The 19,078-nt window shown below is 39.4% G+C and overlaps 1 protein-coding gene across 3 annotated transcripts in view; it reads left to right on the top strand.

Annotated features, from left to right (window-relative positions):
* The first annotated feature begins 4,280 nt into the window (after positions 1 to 4,280).
* Positions 4,281 to 19,078, top strand: part of LOC118783324 (sodium-dependent serotonin transporter-like) — a 37,025-nt gene continuing 22,227 nt past the window's right edge. Inside the window, exon 1 of one of the 3 annotated variants that reach the window (XM_036537130.1) lies at positions 4,281 to 4,572. The gene's annotated coding sequence lies outside the window, so the exon portion shown is untranslated. Of the gene's footprint in view, positions 4,573 to 7,758; positions 7,861 to 19,078 lie in introns of those variants that run through there. The other 2 variants (XM_036537131.1, XM_036537132.1) reach the window with 2 other exon arrangements.

Below are 19,078 nucleotides of genomic sequence, written 5' to 3' on the forward strand. Positions count from 1 at the left end.
ACATATGTGCTGATGGGGGCAGACTGGAGAAATATGGACATGTTCAAACAATGGTAATTAGACTGCTCTCCTCCACACTTAAAGTGCTAGCCTTTCCTCTGATTTACATACTGGTATTCATTTCAAGGCTTACAGTACGTCACCTGCATATGATGAATGGTGAACCCACTGCTAATCTGTCTGTCTGTCTTCATTGTCTATGAGGGTAGTCAGATGGAGAGGTGAATGCTGAGGCAGGGTGCGTCTGGAAGGCTGACCTGTAGGTCAAGTAGTCATATTTAGAGGCATGCAGAACATCCAGCTTATGCTTGTTTGTACAATGCCTCAGCAATTCACCTGCTTCTATAGAGAAGGCACTCTATTTAAATAATATGGTCCACTTTATCAAAATCTGAGGTCTAGAATGGAGCATAAATTAGAATTTGCAATAAATTAACCTGTTGTCAGTTACTGTTAAGTAACTTCACCTCAATAATATCTGTGCACACAAATAAAAAAATCTCCTTAAGGAGCCTTGTTGGAGCAACATCTGAAGTTGAAGATTTCATGTGATGTTTGTATCAGCTGTATCAGCTGTGTCCAGTTTTACAATGATATGATGGGGGCATTCATGTATTGAGCAGACAGAAATGTTAAGTTATTGTTATTGTCAATAAAATCAATCATCATTTATGTTATCAGTATAAAATTTCGCAAAACACTCACAAAGTTCAAGTGGTATATTACAACTGGCATTAAGTAGATTTTACAATTAGTAGGATTTACAATTTGATCAATTATTTCACACAAGCCTCACTATTTTATATTTGAGAAATATTTTTTCTTGCAGCTTTCTTGCAGGTCATTCATTGATTAACAGTCCATTTCTAATTTAGGGGCCTTCCATTTATAGGCTTTCTACAGCCTCTTTTTATCTTTAATCTCTTTTTATCTGTTTTCTCATTAATCCAGGGAGTGTATCTAACAGCCAATGTTGTTTTCATTTTAAATGGAGCAAAACAATTGAGGATGGAGTTGCATAGAGTATTAAATCTATCAACTAATATCTCAGTTTGTAATGACTAAAAGGAAGCTGGATTGGAGGAAGAGAGCAGTAATGATGTGAGAGGAAATGATACTTTTTAGCAGACCTAGGAAGTACAAGGTCAAATATGATGCTAAGGTAATCAGAGACAAAAATATCCTTCCTAAATAAAGGAAATCCTTGCCTATGTTTCAACCACTGGTCAGAACAGGATCTTGTGTAGCCTGAAGAACCTCCAGGAATTCTGCTCAATATTTAAAGATTCCATAAGACTCAAGAACTGTGCTGTGAGGTTTGTAAAAAAAAGGATATAAATATTACAATCACATAGAGCAATCCTGTCATCCTGTCATATTTTAGCACTATAACTGAAAGTAATTCAGAGAACTCTGACATGAGTGATAGATTTAGTTTAGGGTGATAGACAAAGGCATACCACAAAGGAAAATAACTCAAATGATGAGAAATCAGGACATTGGCATTACATTGAAAGTCATTTATATAGGTAACAGCTACGTCCATACCCTGACCACTTACTCGAGGCTGATGAAGCTTCGTTGTCAAGCCTTCTCCAAAAGGAACAAGGCCATTACTAAAAGATTTGCAGCCTCTCTTATACACGGGAGGTGGGCCAGATATGAACAGGTTTGCCAAGGCTTCTACGTTTCTCACACAACAAATGAAAATGGTCTGAGAGTCTTCAACTCTCCTAACCTAAGGTCATTTGCACCTGTCTGCACAATTGCTGCTTGAACCCGCTTGTACTTGGACCCGTTAACAAATCTAATCAATCAAATCTAATCTTGACATCAAAAATATCAAGAGCTGAGGTGCTCATGTGAATTTCCTGTCTTTTTGTCTTTTGCCAGCCCATAGCTTTGAATGACAGTTTTTCAGTCTGGAACACTGTACATTCTATGCACACAAACAAAGTAAGCATTTTCTATGCAAGGGCTATTAACATTCTTCTATGCTGGAAGTAAGTTTTGTGACTTCAGGAATCTGTCAATCACTTTGAATAAAACTGTCAGCAGGCGTCTTGATAACAGTTTGATTTATTATTACATGCCGTGCCGTGTCCTATTGTAATGTCCCAAGATCAACATGCGGGTGTGAGAAAGTCAGGATCCTTGGGAGAATCAAGCCTGCCCTTTGACCTCTTGACACATACAAAGCTGTCCAATCCAGTAAGTTATTCCCCGCTGGTAGCCTTTTTGAAAAGGGAAGCTCAAGTAAAGCAGGTGGGAAAAATATTGGCTTTTTGATCATGGGTCCACTTTAAGTCAGGACATGTTGTTTGGTCACTGATAAGGTACAAAGACTTTAATGAACACGGAGCTCTACAGAAGTGCAGACACATAAAATGCATTTTTCATTTGAACCTTTCAGCACTGTGATTTTGGTCTTTGTTATCGTGATGTTCTCTCACGACAAATGAGTGTTGCCTTGGGAGATAATGTAATCTTTGACTTTGGAGCAGGCTGGCCTTGATACCTCCATTGGTATCCACAGGGTGAGAGATTAAATCATCACAAGCCACCTGAAAAATCCCCTGACTGCCAAGGAAGCAGCGATTCAGTTTTCAAAAAAAAAAATCTCCAAACATTCATGATCATTGGAACATTGGGGGCTGTAAATTTCTGCAAGTTTTACCCCTTTTCTCCCTTGTGTCAACTCCCTTCGTGTTTCTCTGTCTTGGTATGTGTCTAATTTTTAAACACGTAAAAAAACAGCTTGCGTTGACAAGCCTGTGGACTTCATCCAGCTTTTTTCATATTATCTTTGGCAAGCAAAGCTGTGTTAATAAATCCATTTATTTAATTTTATTTTCTGTGCTTTGGACAACATTAATCCCTGTAGATGATGTGATATGCTACCCTTGTTATTTGTGAATTTAAACTCCCACAGTGAGGGCCAGTTATCCTTTCACATGGGTTGATTCTGTACATGGTCACTGAAGCCATGTGTCAATAAACTAGTGGTCTCTCTCTTGAAAGATCCATTCACCATCTTCTGAGAGGCGCAAGAGAAAATATGACCCTGTCAGAATGAGAGGAAAGATAGGGAGGCTGGGTAGATGCAAGTAATATGATGTTGGAGAATAAGATTTTTGGGGAAAAGGAAAATGGAATTGGGATTTAAAGAAATAAATGTTGTACACCATGGCTTTAGTTGGAACTTTTTTATTAAAGAAATCCTCATGCTTCCATTTTATTAGCTGAATTTTAGTACTGGAGACAGTGAACACGTTAGGGAAAGAAGATGCATGTTTGTGTGCTTAATAACTCAAAAGTAAGAATTAATGTTCAGGTTCTCAGGGTCCTGAGGTATGGAGGGGTCTTTAAAGGGCTTGAGGTTACTGTATTGCCCCTTGTTAGTTAAGCTGAGAAAAAATGTGCTCTTACTTCCTCTGGCTTTGAGAGAGGTCTTGTGACAACACTTCCACTTTTCAGCGCACTATTTAACCACAAAATGCGTGAGGCTGTGACAGGTCTCATAGGACCCCAGTTAGTGAAAACAAACTTAAATTCTATCTTTCTGTGTCATCCATGGCTCGCTCCTCTCTTTATCCACTGCAATGAACAGAACATGATAAATTACACATTTCCGGGAAACTGCAGTGTCACAGTCTGACTGACAGAGTGGCACTCACGATGAAAGCTTGTCGCCTTTTTTATGAGTGATAGCGTTTGTTTGTGATGGTTTTTATCACCAGATGGCAAAGTGGTATATTACAAGGTGTCCGTTTACTGTAAGTTGTCATAGCATATGAATAATGTCTGCGTTACTGTTTTGCAATAAACATTAGCTTCTAAAAAGAAGAATTAATTCCCTATTAGATATATTCCCTCCAGGACTGTAAGTCTTACTTCTCCCCCCCCTCTGTCCCCCTCTGTCCACTCAGTGTTTGATGCGGATTAACCCAGGAGCAGAGACAGATTGCAGGGGTCTCAGTCCTAGTTGCTTGTGGAGGACTGAGCTTGTGAGTGTGAGATCCTTTTGTTTGGTGATTGCAAAAAAAAATGCCTAGACAACTTTGAATATAAGAGTTAATGTGTTTTACCTGGGAGGTGACGTGTAACGTCCTAATAAGGTTTTGGATCCTTATAGCAAAGGCGGAAGAAATCCCTCATGTTGACAACACTCCAGGGACAAACATGCGCTGAGGAGAGCAGGGATAGGACGGTACTGTCTGGGTCAGAGATCAGATGGCTGCTCAGGAGGCTGTGCCACAGGTGTCTGTCTTTCCGGGCAGTCCAGTGTCCTGCCACAGCCCTGGGTGACCAAAGTCTGATCCGCAGATGGGAGAACGCAGGCTGCTTTTGGGATTAGGAGCAACTGAGCCCTGCCCCAGCGCTGCTCTGAAAGTGTGAACACTCATGAGAGTTATGTAGCGTCGTCACACGCAGCTTCAGCGTTCGTCAGGGCGATTCGTGGGGGGTTTCGACATCGGCCTGCTCCCCTCTCTGGCCGTGCTGCGCTGGGATGCGAAAATCTCGTACATGGCACCTCCGTGGACCTCAACGGTGGCCACAGCACACTCTCAGGTATGACTCTCGCCCTTCCTCCACCCACCACTGTGATCTGCTCAGCTCTGACCTGCTCAGCTGGGAGTGCTGCTGTCAATCTGTTGCTTTCCAGTGATTTGACTAACACAGGGTCATATAGAGGGAAATATTTGAAAAACATTTAAAGCTCCTGACTGTGCCAGCAGGCTTCTGTGGATTTATTAGGGATGTGCCCTGCAGTGGCTAGTTGTGTGTGCCCTGATTAAGTAGTCCATACCTTTGTATAGCTTTAACTCCACTTACCAAAATGTACGAAACAGAGACCTCCCCGTGTCATGAGTCATTATGAACTCAACAGTCTAGTAAATCCGAATACTGATTGTTCACTAATACTGTTATTGCACTTTCACCAAATGGTTGCAGTTCTTCTAAGTCCTACCAGAGGGCACTTTCACTCTTCATCTCAGCTGTGCCGAACGTTGTATTACACCCATGTCTAACGGGGGAGATATAGGGTGAGAATGGAAACAGTATAAAGACAAAAGAGAGAAATGGAGAAGGGCCAGAGAGAGCAAGATGGGCTGATTATGCTCTTAACTTGCTGATGGAAAACCAGAGGAGCTGCCAATGATTGTAATTAAAGAGATTAATCCTTCTGTCCCTCCCTATCCCCATCGCTGCCCCCACCCCTTGTCATTTCTATCTGTCCTCAAACTCCCTATTTCCTTTTCCCTCCTCTGTGTCTTATCCCTCTTTCCACTAATCCCTAGTCCTTTGCTCTGTGGCCAGACATTAGCCTGCTCTCTCTCTCTCTCTCTCTCTCTCTCTCCCTCTCTCTCTCTCTCTCTCACCCACACACACGCACAGTGCCACAAAGCTCAAAGCTTAGACTGCGAATGTGCCAGACTGACCACATGTTCTGAAGAATTCAGCCACACTTTTATTCATTCTCTCTGGAATATTTTGAAGTAAATAAACAAATTTGGCCCTCAGTGTTACCTGTAGTCTAAGCAGAAATCACAAGCAAGCAGTCTCTCTTTGAGGTATTCCATTTTTTATTATTTATTATTATTTTTTTTTATTCTGACTCATTTCACAATCACAAAATCAAGATAGTGACACCTGTTCTAATCACAGTGCAACTCTCAACTCTGTGTTCAAACACAAGGATTATCCCTCGGTAATATCCCTTATCTCTTACCACTCTTGCCCCCTTGTGGTCAAGGCAAGAAGTACAATCAATGTACAGTGATTTCAGTATCCCAGAGATACTCCCTTCAATCTGTGTCAGTTTCTACACTTGACTCCCTGTTTTAAAACAGGACACCAGGAAACGTGCCCCTGTTTGTTCCTCTGCTTGTACAAGAAATCCCCAGTCCCCGAGGGCCACTGAGCTAAGTGTTTGGTGGTTGACTTGGCAATGGCTTGAATGTTTTCCCACAACTTCAGCAGTTTTAATCACCTCTTTTTTTTTCTTTTCCCTTTAATGATATTTTTCAGTGCAGAGCTGAGGTTTTTCATGTAAGTGTAATTTTTCTGTTGTTTTTTGTCTGGGTGTCAACATCCCCAGGGAGAAAAGTCTATCAGGAAGTGGCTGTTTTGGCTTCAGGCTGTTTGTGTTTTGCTTCAAATGCTAAGTGAGATAAGATGCATTGGAGAAAGTGCCAAGTACTTATGAAGCTCAAAGGATTACTTTGGTTTATTGTTGAATATTTATAAATATTTTAATTTAAAACTGCTTCCTCTTTGCCCTCACCATAATAATGAGCCAAACTACTTTCACTGACAGTATAAGATGACATCTTGAGATTTTGACCACTGTGATGACTCTTTACTTAAAAGAACTTGGGAAAAACTCCAAAGCATAAAACAACTGATAGCTGATCTAGAGCCCTCAAAATAAGCATTTTGAAAATGACAAGATGAAATTCAGTGATTAAAAAAAAAAGCTTAGCACAGTTATTGTCAGTTCAGGTGGATCAGATGTCAAATGCAGTCAAAAGCAACAGCAGCTGTAGTACAGAACAGTTGTTTGCTTTTTACAAGTCAACACTAAGCAACAAAACTGTGATCACCCTCTCTTACTCATGAGCTCCTTTGCTTATCTTTTAGCATTTCCACTGATGTCCTGGTTTAGAAATTAAGTGACATTAAACACTTCTTTCTATCAGGATATGAAAGTTCCTGCCCTCTACTCACTTATGTAAGGTACAGTGCCAAAATCTCATTTGTTCTACAGGTGACGTCCCTTTAAAAATGGTGAGAGTCAGTTGTGTATATTCCCTTGGTTGGTTCCAACTGTCTGTGTTTGCATGCCTGATTCAGAACAGTCATTAAGGGATGGTGGGAGTTATATAGAGCACTTTATTACTATATCATCCCTACTGTAATGTAGTACTTGTGTTTCATGCGTGTTCAGTTGCTGGGTAAATTGCTCACTTATAGATGCACTTATTGATGATAACCAGGATAGTTAGAAGGTTATCTATGTGGAGACCTGTTGCAAGAGTGCTGATTATTGATTCACTATATTTCACCCTGTAAATCTCGTTATTCTTCTGCCTTTAGGGTTAGAATTTGCCAATGCAGAGGGCTTCCCTGGAATGGGTCTAGTACTGATTTGTGACCTGTACCTAGTGCAGTGACAACATTCAGTACAAAGGAGCACATATAAATGGGCACAGTACTGTACCTGGTGAGGTCTGACAGCCTGTGAAGAGTTCAGATATGCAATACAGATGCATATTCATGAGGTCTTTCAAAAATAAAGAGGGGTATTTGTATTTTTGCGTTATTTGTTTTTACCAAAAGACAGAGGCTCTTTACATTCGCACACACACACACACACACACACGCACGCATGCACACACACACACACACAGATTAACTGACATAATTCGTAGAGAAAGAGAAGGGACAGAATATGTGAGTAGTGAGGTATATGATGAAAGGAGGGAGGATGATGTGTTTGTGTGCTTAAAGAAAGTGCAATAGTGTGTCTGAAAAAGAGTAAAGATCCAAATGACTGCTTTGAAGATGCAACGCCTGTTGACTTGTCTTTTAGAAAGAGAGGAGTTTGCTTGTGCCCGACTGCTAGCACGCCTTGCTTTTATATAAGAGTGGGTTAAAGAGAGGGGGGAAGTGGGAAAGCTGGAGGGAGTGACGTAGCAGGAGGGTTATTTGGATGTGTGTAACAGAGAGAGAGGGGTGTATTAAACTCTGGGAGGGTGTAGAGGGAGTGTCAGTGCATCTGATTTGTCGGCCGGGAGCGACATTGGTGAGTACCACCTTGACACAGACCACCTCACAACACTGAGCAGCTGCAAGGTAGGTCAAAACACTGCACGTGCATGTGTTTGCGTTTGTTGAACGAGCTTCCAGTGTGTGCAAAGTGGAAAGGCTTTTTCTGACATTTATTCTGTCCATTCTATTACAAGTGTGTGCAAGAAGACCCTGCATGTTGTAGGTTCATAACGGGCAAGCTTTGGTAGAGCACCATGACAGCTGTGGAGGAGATAACTGTAGGGGTAGGGGTTTTGTTGTGCATATTTATTTGCATAAGGTGCACCAAACACTGTGTGTTGTGCTATATGGCAACCTCGTGGTTGCTAGAGCGATAGATTTAGTTGAAAATTGGAACAATTCCTTGGCATGTAATGGAGCAGTGCTGGGTTTCAAACTTCCTCATAGCACTTCATTGTGCCTGTTCAGATACATTTGTTTTGTGATGCATATTTCACATGTGCCATTCTTTGCTTCCCAAAATGGTTTGACTCGCACTGCATTCGAACGCGAACATTTTGCGCACCTTGAGCTGATAAAGTGGAGGAAACTTTTCATTGCACCTTTGCCAAAGAGATGTATTTGGAGGAGCTCCCGTTTATTGAGGCTCATAATGCAACCTAGTTAGAACCCTGGTGTTCGCGTGTGCTTGCACTACAGGGACAGGGTGCTAATGATCGCACTGTTGTAACAATTGTGTAGAACACGCTTCGGTCGCATTCGTCTCTGACCCAGGTTTTAATCCCATTGGAGTGCAGGAGAGCAGTGTCTTAAGACCGAAAAATCCAAAGAAAGCAGTGCTGAAGAGTTTCTGGATATGAGAGTTCTGTTTACCCATCCTTGGCGTTGTTATCATATCCACTGTGGAAAGTATTTTACCTTAATTGACCCAGTAAAATATCTTGCTGTGTATGTGTGCTACAGAATGTGTATATTGCACTCTTGTGATCGTTAATTGGCCTTGCAAAGTGTTGCGCACTAAGGGAATAAATCATGTTAATGTACTAGGAGGTTTTGAACACATCCTCGCAAGTAAGAGGACTGGGGTTCTTCCAGAGTCTGAACTTCAAAGTGCTTATCCAGCATAAATCTACAGACCCATTGTTTTGCCATACATAATCTGTAAAGAGGCAAGAAGAGTTATTATGTTTTGTAATTTTTTTTTCTAACCATTTGAAATGTTGGCTGAAATGGTTATAATGAAAGTTTGTTACTGTGTCATGTGTATGAGGGAGCTCATTAGTTTTGTAAGAGCAGTTATTATGTGCTGATAATGACGTTCATAATACCGTAGTGAAAAAATAAGACAATTGAGATTATTGCCACTTTTACTGAATTGTCTTAACTCTTGCAATTTACCTTTACATTTTTCACTTGGCTAACTGGTTATGTGAGGAGCAAGATTACAACTACATAGATGCCAGATGTATGTTTCTAGTGAACTATCTAATTGCATATTTTAAACTAATGTGTTCTGGCTTTCCAGAGACATTAGTCAGCAAAAGTGTGAATCTGGCACCCAGGTTTAGATTATGTATGCAGTGAAATGCACCTACACCATGTACATTTCACATAACCTCTACAATGCACAACCTATAACCGAGTAACTGTGAATTGTTGCTGGTATCTATTTTTTCTGCCTTTTAAGTGCATACTGTGGAAAGTAATTGATCATTATTATTATTAGCTAACTACAGGTAGTTGAAAAAAAAGCTTTCCAAAAGGAGCCTGGCAGTGTTACAGCCTGCTTGCACATCTTGCTGGAAACACCAAGGCTTATCGTCAGTGACTGCCAAGGACATTAATAATTAAAGGGTGCACAAAGTGAACAACACATTGACGTGCCTACCTGTGCCCACCATTATTCGTCAGTGTTTCTCTTTCTCCGTCAAAATGGCAGCTCAGTAGCTGTCTTTCTAGCCTCACTTACCAGCCATATGCCAGGCCTGCCTCCTTCAGTCAGCCTTATACACACCAGGCCTGGCTCATGGGTAATCATTTAGTATATTATATTATATTATATTATATTAGTGCTTTACAGGGACATACAAATAGTAAAAATATTTACTTTTTTACTTTTTACTATTTACTATTTTTACTTTTAAAAAAGTAAAATGATAGAGAGTAAAAGTGTATTTCAATAAACACGGTGCAAGTCATAACCAATGCAGAGTTCAACATCTAATAATGTAAAACAACAAATAAAAATAGTAACAAGTGGAAAAAGGCAAAAGAAGATAAGGTAAATTAGGACAAACCACAATAAAATCTACTATATATTTTTTCCGGTTATTCATCGTTCTTAGGGTGTAGAATGGAGGATGAAGTTGCTCCCCTTGAATCATTAAAAGGTTTATCAACAGTATAGACTAGTAAGCAAGCTAAATGATAAAAAGAAGGTGACAACATTGTTGGTTATAAAAGTTAAGCTCTAATAAGTACACAACAATGTATGTAAAAATTACTTCTATCCATTGTTTTATTTATGAGATACCTTATCCCAATTAAAATCATTACAATAGAACACATCTATGAGTCTTCACGGACAGAATAGTAAAATGAATGGATGGATTGTGTTTCACAGCAGTCCTTCTCAGGCATAATGTTGTATAGATGCACTCTGTAATCTCATTTTGTAAGTCACTTTGGACAACAATCTCTAGTAAATGAAATGTAAAGGTATGCCAAAAATTGAAATAACTACTGACGTGATTGCTTACAAATAAAAAACTGAGGAAAAATGACTTTATCACAGTCTATAATACTCAGGGAACATATTGATGGATGGATGTTTCCATCCATCAATGTAAGGAAATAATTATCTGGTGCAATTGGATCAAATTCATTATTTTTTCACTGAGGTGATTGATTTAAGTGAAGCTTGTTAATGGAAATGGAAATGGTAATTCTATTCTAGAGAAAATGTAGTGTAATGTAACATCTTCATGAACTTGTCACTGTCAGACAGTAGCTGGAATGCAACTGGTACTGCTCTGCCTTTCAAATGTCACACTCTGTTCACTTCAAACAGTTTCTTCTTTTTGCCCCTTTTCCTGTTCCTATATATGTTCTTTATCTTTTATCGGCACATGTTAAAATCTTCTACCCCTTATGCATAACCATTTACTTCTTCTTTTATTAATTGATTATGTAACAGATCAGGAATTTTGTATTGCTGGAATACAGTCATTTTGTTAAGTACAGTACAGCTTGGAATCCCTCTCAAATGTGTCAGTCATCATGAAAATTGACAAATCACATTCCATTCAACCTCAGATTTTTCCATTGCCCACTGAAGTCCAGTTTGTATAAACTGTTGTATACAAATACACTGTCAATTTTGCCATTTCATTTAAATTTTCTTTTAATTTGACACTGCGTTATAAACTGTGAATCACATTATCATCAAGAGCCTTTTTGGAATAGTTCAGGAAATTGTGTATTTGACTGTAGCTAACTGAAAGACAATTGTTATATTAAAAAATTATATTCTAACAAAAGCTATTGTTTAAATTGATGTTGAGCAGGAAACAGGGTATTTAGCATTTATAATTTCTCGATGCCAATAATCTGTCTTCATGCAAATATTTGCTTGTCAAAAAAAAAGAAATTAGGACAACTGTTATAAATTAATTCTTAAAAATCTTGGATATATTACTCACGTAACATATTATCTGTGACCATCTGTATGGGGTCAGGCACCAAAGGTGCAAAGCCATTGATTTTATTCATTAGTGTTATTTACCCTGTTCACTGCAAAATGAACACAGAACAGCATGTTAGAAGACAACAGACAGGTATAGGTATGAAAGCAAAAATAATTGGCATATCAACTTACAACTTTCACAATGTAACACAAAGTTTAATTCATGGAACAAGAACAAGAATCACTATATATTTTTAATGGCTGCACATAATGTCCACTTTTTTTCCACAACTGTTGACTGATGTAAAAGTTCAGGAAAATTTGCCAAAGCAATGCATGAGTCACATAAATATACTTGTTGCATAAAACATGTAAATGTCACCTCCTTATGAACCACAAGGACCACTGCCCAAACAAATTAATATGATTCTCACATGACCTCATATCTAAACAGCGAATTAATCACTCCTAAGTCAGGAGGGCCAATCAAATCTGACCATTTCTGTGTAATTCACAAATGACTTTTATTCAACGATTGTGATGCCTGTCAGCATGATATTTGTATTTTGCCACTGTTGTAATAGAGAGACAGAGTGGAGGGTTTTCCTGTTTATGTGGAGCCTCTGTTTTTGCCCAGCTCCTGCAGTCACTGTTTGCAGCTTCATTCTTTTTAATACGTTTCCAGGCCCAGTGGGATGGAAGCCTATTGTTTCCGTGGGCTTTTTTCTTTCACATAAATCAACGTCACATTATCTGATCTGGATTCAACTTGGCGTGATCATCAGATGTACGCTGTACACAAGCATAGAATTATTTTCATAATGCTCAGGCTTCAGCCATGCCCAGTATGGTCAGAGATGTGTTGTAGCCCGTTTTTGTGTTTGTAATGTGCAGATAATGCTACATCTCTCATGTTTAGCACTTTAAATCCACACTTAACTCAAATTCAGAGGGCCTCCTTGGCTTTGTGAAGGAATCATTGCAATACCATTATATTCATTTTCTTTTTCTTTTGTCATTCAGCATTTTGCATTAAACAGTAATTTATAAAGCACATTTAAAACAATGACAGATTTATGGGATTTAAATGGAATTATGGAAAATATTTTACAAGGCAGCATGAAAACATGACTTGAAGGGCCATCCAGCATTTCAAGACCCTAATCGAGACTGGTAGCAGCTGTGTTAGATTGTTGTGCATCTGTTTTAACATGATGGAGGTAGATATTTGTGTAACAAACAAGGCAAAGTCTCAGATGCCAAAGTCTCAGATTACATAAAAATAAAAACCTATTTAATTGTACAAAGAAATGAGAGCAACAATTTATATGACAGACAAACATTAAGCCTTAACATAGTCCCAAATGGTTCTTGGTGGTATTACATTATTGGCATTCGGCAGATGCTCTTATTCAGAGTGACTTACATTGGTTACATTTTTTTTTTTACAATGTAATCCATTCACACAGCTGGATATGTACTGAGGCAACTGTTGGTTAAGTACCTTGCCCGAAGGTATAGCAGCAGTGCCCCAGCAGGGAATCAAACCACCAACCTTTCAGTTATGCGTCCTGCTCCTTAACCACTATGCTACACTGCCTCCCATACAAAGCTAGCCAAGCATTGGTCATATCTCAGGCAACATACATAATAACTTCATAAAGTGGCGAACAGGGGTTCCTAGTGGCTCAGTGCTTAAGGCATTTGTCTTGAATGCGTGCTAGGTGCCTACGCACTGGGGTTTGAGCCCACAGTGTCAGCCAAGAATGACCAGAGGCCCACAGCTGTGGAGCAGAGTGGCTCCATTAGGTTTCCCCATCTTGTTGCCCTCAGACACCCTGCAGCTAGGCAGGTGCCTGTCAGTTATTCAGATGATGTCAGTGAAGCTCCGCAAGTGGCAAGTGGCAAACTGGCAGAGAAGGAGAGTAAGCATTGTAGTATGGGAAATGACATGTAAATTCCAACACTGCAACCAGCTCCTGAGCATAAGCCCCTCCTTCCTTTAGTTACCAGCACTTCACAACATTGGGGAAGATCTACATTAGATGGTTTAACCAGTAGGAGCATGAGGTGGGAAATGGTTGTACAAGGACAAGCAGACAGACAGCGGTATTAGCTAGCTAGCTATGTAACAAGCTCTGTTCAAAGGATAAAACAAACAGAATAAACTTGCCTTGCCTACAAGTCTTAATCATTTCTACACAGAGGAGCATACATACTTGATTTCAATAACACTGTGACAAGGTCAGGAAGGAAACACTGAAGCCTCCCAAAGTGCATACTGCAGTGGTTTTATGTTGGGAATGAGAACCAATGAGTTGATTACCTGCTGTGAGAGCTCCCTGCCCATTCACACCACCTGCATGATATTTTACTAAGATCTATCATGATGAACTGACAGTCATAACCCTTGCTTGCTACTTCAGTATGGAATGCTGCCATTAGCTAACCTGATAAGTATGTCATTGTTGTCTAGAAAAAGAATCACTAATTAATCCTAATTCATAAACTAATTAAGATAGGAAACTTCAAATTCATAAGCTTTACTACCATTATAACATAGGCAAAGTATAATAAATAATGACTCCAAAATGCTGACAAAACTGTAGGGAAACAATAATCAATCATACCCATGTCTTCACTGATCAGATCATAGAAGAAATGCTTCAGACAAAAACATGCAATGAAATACTATTACCCATGAAACAAGAATATATTTATTCTTGGGATACCCCTTCATGAACTTGAACATGAACATGAATGACAGGAAATACTAATAGTAATAGTCTGTGCTGAGAGTTGCTCAGATGATGTCAGCAGAGAAGTGCCTATCCTCCAATGAGCACAGACCCTGCCTTAGTGCACTACGTGACATGCAAAAAATAGCTATTGGCTGCATGCCACTGTATTGGGGGATTGCAATCATCTTACTTCAGCACTCAGGAATGCAGAGATAATCGTGAGGAAATGAGCCTAATTTACAATTGGAAATACCAAAAAAGGACTGCATAAAGAATTTTTCTAAAATAAAACATACCGATATAAAGCTCCTAGACATTTCAGAGGATAAAAAGTGAATACAAGTACAAAAATATTCATTTAGAGAGCACTTAGTACACCTCATTCTGCTGAGTACACTGCATAGTTGTAATTGATTTTGCACAATTTGTGGTATATTAAACAACACAAAAGATAATAATACACCAGCATTTTAAATCACAAAAACACAGAAAAGATTTAAATAGACACAGGCAGGAGGGAATCCTTTGTCAAAAATGCAAGGAAAAAAGAGCTATTCATGATTTGACAAAAGCACTCAGCTGCTCAAAAATCTCCTCTCAAAAAGTGGATCAGCCAAAATTACATGCATTTTTAAACACACATGAAATAAACACCAGGATAATTTCATCAGCCAGTCTGCGTCATAAAGTATGCCTGCCACGGACTGTTGAATCACATTAAATCAATCAAATAACTGACCAAAACATCTGACAGTGTATTTGTAGTCACTGATGAATAAATAGATTCAAAAATCATTGTGCTCTGCAAGGCTAATTAAGTATAGCTGTTTTGAGAGTTTGTGTAATCTAAACTACTTGAATTATTCCTCAGTAGCAGATGGTAATGGGAAATGCTTATATGCATCTGAAGGCGATTTTAAAAACCTGACAGCATTTGTGTTGGAAAACTACACTTTCAAGCCTTATAATCACATCCATCGAGGATTGTTGCCAGAACAATATCACAGATCATGAAACCTACATGAGGAGTCAACAAATGAGCTGACAAACTTGAGGAGTTGACAAATGAGAATTTATCACTCGCAGATGAAAATTAATAGATGCATTGCATTGGCAGATCAATAAATTGCCAATATGTTAAATATTCAACAAAGCTGCAGAAAAGCTAATGGCCGGATACAGAGCCAATCAATTGAAGAAAATCCATTTTCACAAATTTCTTAAGGCTGTCAAATCTGCATTGTGGATGTGGAAACCCTCTATTCAAAACCCTCATCAAAATTCTATTTACAGTTTTGATGAGGACTCTAAATCCTAACTGGAGAAATACAAACTGTATGTAAAAGAAGAAGGCAAATAAATCTGAAAAAGGTATTTTACAGTATAACATGGAGAGCTAAATGATAGTTGTCATGTTACCAATTAAGCTGATGCTGAGTGCTCAGAATAGTCAATTCATGACAGAAAGTGTGTAAACCAACTGACATAATTACATATAAGGACAAAATGTGGACTTTCTTTCACCAGACTATATACACCATTCACATGCCAATTTTATTTGTTTCATTAGTGTATGCCCCTGCTGCGAACTACATTTCTATTTTTTTGCTTTAATGTTACATTACTACTTATTTGCTAGTGCAGGTTAACATATTGCTACACTAATGTTTGAAAGTCAATTATTTTCCCACCTCTTCAAATAAATACATCAGTGTATATGAAAATTTGTGCCAATGTGTTTCAGATACAAATGCAGAGCCAATTTAGTTGTAATCTCGAGTGCCACGTTTTCAAACTGAAATTTGTGCCAGTCCTTACAACCATTCCTTTATGGGGATTAGGTTTAGTTGCAGATAGTAAAAAGCTCCATTCCCACAGTGCACAAATTCATGTACAGCTCCAGGACATTGTTCTTGCAAAAACATTTGTTTTGTAATGTGTGACTTTGATCAGTATTTTTATATGTAAAAACATAATGCAACCTATTTAAAATAGAACATGGAAGTAATTTCTAGAAAATTGCTTCTCCCCGGTTGTCTGTTTAAAAGGTCTTCCCAGAGTGAGTACACTTGTGAGAGTGATCACCATTACCAATGCACTAGTCATCTTGCTCTGAAATATAGAGTGTGCTCAAACCATGCTTCTAGTGAGAGGTTGTTAAATATATTGTTAAATATTAAAAGGTACAGATTTTATCATATACATAGTAACCATTGCAAGTTCCATGTTGTTTTTCATTTTTTCTAAAATTTGAAATAAAATAGAAAACTTGTCTTGGCAAAGTTATTAGCCCAACTGTTTTGTGACTGGAATACGCCTCAAGAACTGTTTTGTTACAGCAGGCTTGGATTTTCAGTGAAACAAAAAAAAGATGGTTAAAACATTACTGGTAATATCAATATGTAATTAGCTACATGACAATTTAACACATGCTTTTTTGAAAAAGAGATGTTTCATTGCAGAGATTGAACATGTGAGGTTTATGTCACTGATGCAGGAAGGGGTTGCCGGATTGCCCAAACAAATCTGTTTCTCTCCCTCATTTCTACATTACAGAAATTGCATGATAAATAGCATGGTTTGCATGTTTTTGGTGGTCATATCAAATTAGCTTTTAAATGCTTAGGGTCAGATTTTGTTTATTTTAATGGAGGTCACAGTTATCTAAGAACTAATTAGTACAGACATATGGAGCCAGTCTTCTGAAGTCTTCTCTGAAGTGGAAGTGTGCCAGCAACTCCACTGTCCTGACCTCTATGGGAAGCTCATTTCACCATATCAGTAACAGAAAGAGGATATGAAGAAGAATGTTGCAAAGTAGTGAAATCTGGACGATATGTACGGTCTGAAGATTTTTACTGCTATGAAGGTGCTGTTCCCCTCACTGCCTAAGAGGCTGACACCAGCATTTTGACATGGACATGAGCTGGTAACCATTGGAGGCAGCTGAGGAGGGGCAAGATGTGGAAGCACTTTGGGGAAATTGTAAACCAAGTGTGCAGCAGTATTCTGAATGAGTTTCTAGTGTCTGAGCATACGTGCGGAGACACATGGAGGGAGTCTGCAGGACCTGCTGACTGACATTATGGTATGCAAAGGTCAGCCCATTGTTAAGTTTCACCCCATGGCATTTGGCAGTCTGGGAGGCTTACGCTTTAGTGTTTTCTAGGGTGATGGTGGGGTCTTAGAAAGGAGAAGACTTAGCAGGGGTCGGAAGGAGCTCAGTCTTAGCCAAGAAGAGGGTCAGGTGATGGTTATTAATCCACAATGAGACATGAGTTAGGCAAACTATGATACAGGATGAGGCCTGTATGTCAGATGTGAGAAATAAGACAAACAATTGGGTGTTGTCAACATTAAAGTGATACAAGTGACTAATGGAGCTAAGAGATCTCATGTACAGTGAGAATAACAGAGCCTCTGTGATGGACAGAGTAGTTGTTTCAGTGGAGAGCCCAATGTCAATGCTGGTTGAGGTCATACAATTCATTCTGTGAGAGAATAGGACAATTAGTTAAAACGACACTTTCAGGGGATTTGCAGAGGAAGGGGAGAAGAGAGGCTGGGCAATAACTTTATACAGCAGAGGTATCCCTAGTTAGTTTCTTGAGCACTGGTGTGACAAAGGCCTGCTTGAACCAACAGCCAGTTACAAGAAGCATGAATGAACACCACAAGAAAATGAATAACAATTAATAACACAACAATGTAATAATGGGGAAGAGATGAATATGTTTTATAAGATGTTTTGTCCTGTAGTAGTGAAGTGATTTATGCTTGAGTGCTGAATCTGGTGCGGGCTACCTACAAGGGCTTTGGTATTGGTTGCAAAAGGTCAAGCTTTATCCAAGTTGATCAGGCATGCACTTGCCTCAGAGGGACTTGGAGCAGTGTTGAGGTAGGCCTGTGTGTCATTAGCACAGCAGTGGAAAGAGATTTCTTTGGCGGCTGCTGATACCACCAAGTGGGAGCATGTAGAAGATAAACAGAACGGGTCTTTAGACTGGTCCTTGCGGTCTAAAGACCACGTGTGACTGAATGCGCCAGGGATCGGCACTTACCTATCAAGTTCAGTTCAGAACTGTCTCATAGAGAGTCCAACAGTCTCCTTCAGGTGATGAAGGAGGAAGGAAGCGTCAACAGTGTCAAAAGCTGTTCTGAGACCTAAGGGGATCGGGAGACTGAGGGAACTCGCATCAGGCAGCCATTAGAAGATCATTGGTGACCTTCGCTAATGCGGTTCAGTGCTATGGGCGGGTCTGAAACCTGGCTGGAACTTTCATAAAAGTTTTCAGAGTCAAGCAAAACCCACTTTTTCTGGAAATTTTCAGAAAAGGGGGAGATTGGAGGTTGGTCTATAGCAAGCCAGAACAAGGTCAAGGTTGGGTTTCTTTCATAAGGGATTGATACCTGCTGTTTAGAGAGCGGCTGGGAAACTGCCAGAAATGGAAGGAGTAGTTTACAGTCTTTTTTATGAGTGGTCTGAGTGCAGGCAAACATGATTTCAGTGGTGTGGTGGGAATAGGATCAAGGGAACAGGAAAATGTTTTCTCGATATCTCTTTGAGTTATTTCAGAGAAGCTGGAGACAGACTGAAGGCAGAGAGGGAAACAGAGTACCTGGGCAGAGGACACCGTTGTTTAGCAGCACATGTGAGCACTGTGCTTTCAACCTTTCAACCTTTGCTTTAAGAGAACTATCAAATTTATCTATTAGTAAATCTATTAAATTGCGCCTTAGGGGCCTTTTATTAGAATGGGGGTTTTGCCTTTAGAGGGCAGCTAGTGGTGGGAAAGATGTGCCTTGTGTTACTGTATATGCATCATCACTGATGAGGTTGAAATAGAAGGGCAGCCTCATCTCTTTCACAGCCTTT

Source organism: Megalops cyprinoides, chromosome 9 (genome assembly GCF_013368585.1).
Source record: "Megalops cyprinoides isolate fMegCyp1 chromosome 9, fMegCyp1.pri, whole genome shotgun sequence".
NCBI classification, from domain to species: domain Eukaryota; kingdom Metazoa; phylum Chordata; class Actinopteri; order Elopiformes; family Megalopidae; genus Megalops; species Megalops cyprinoides.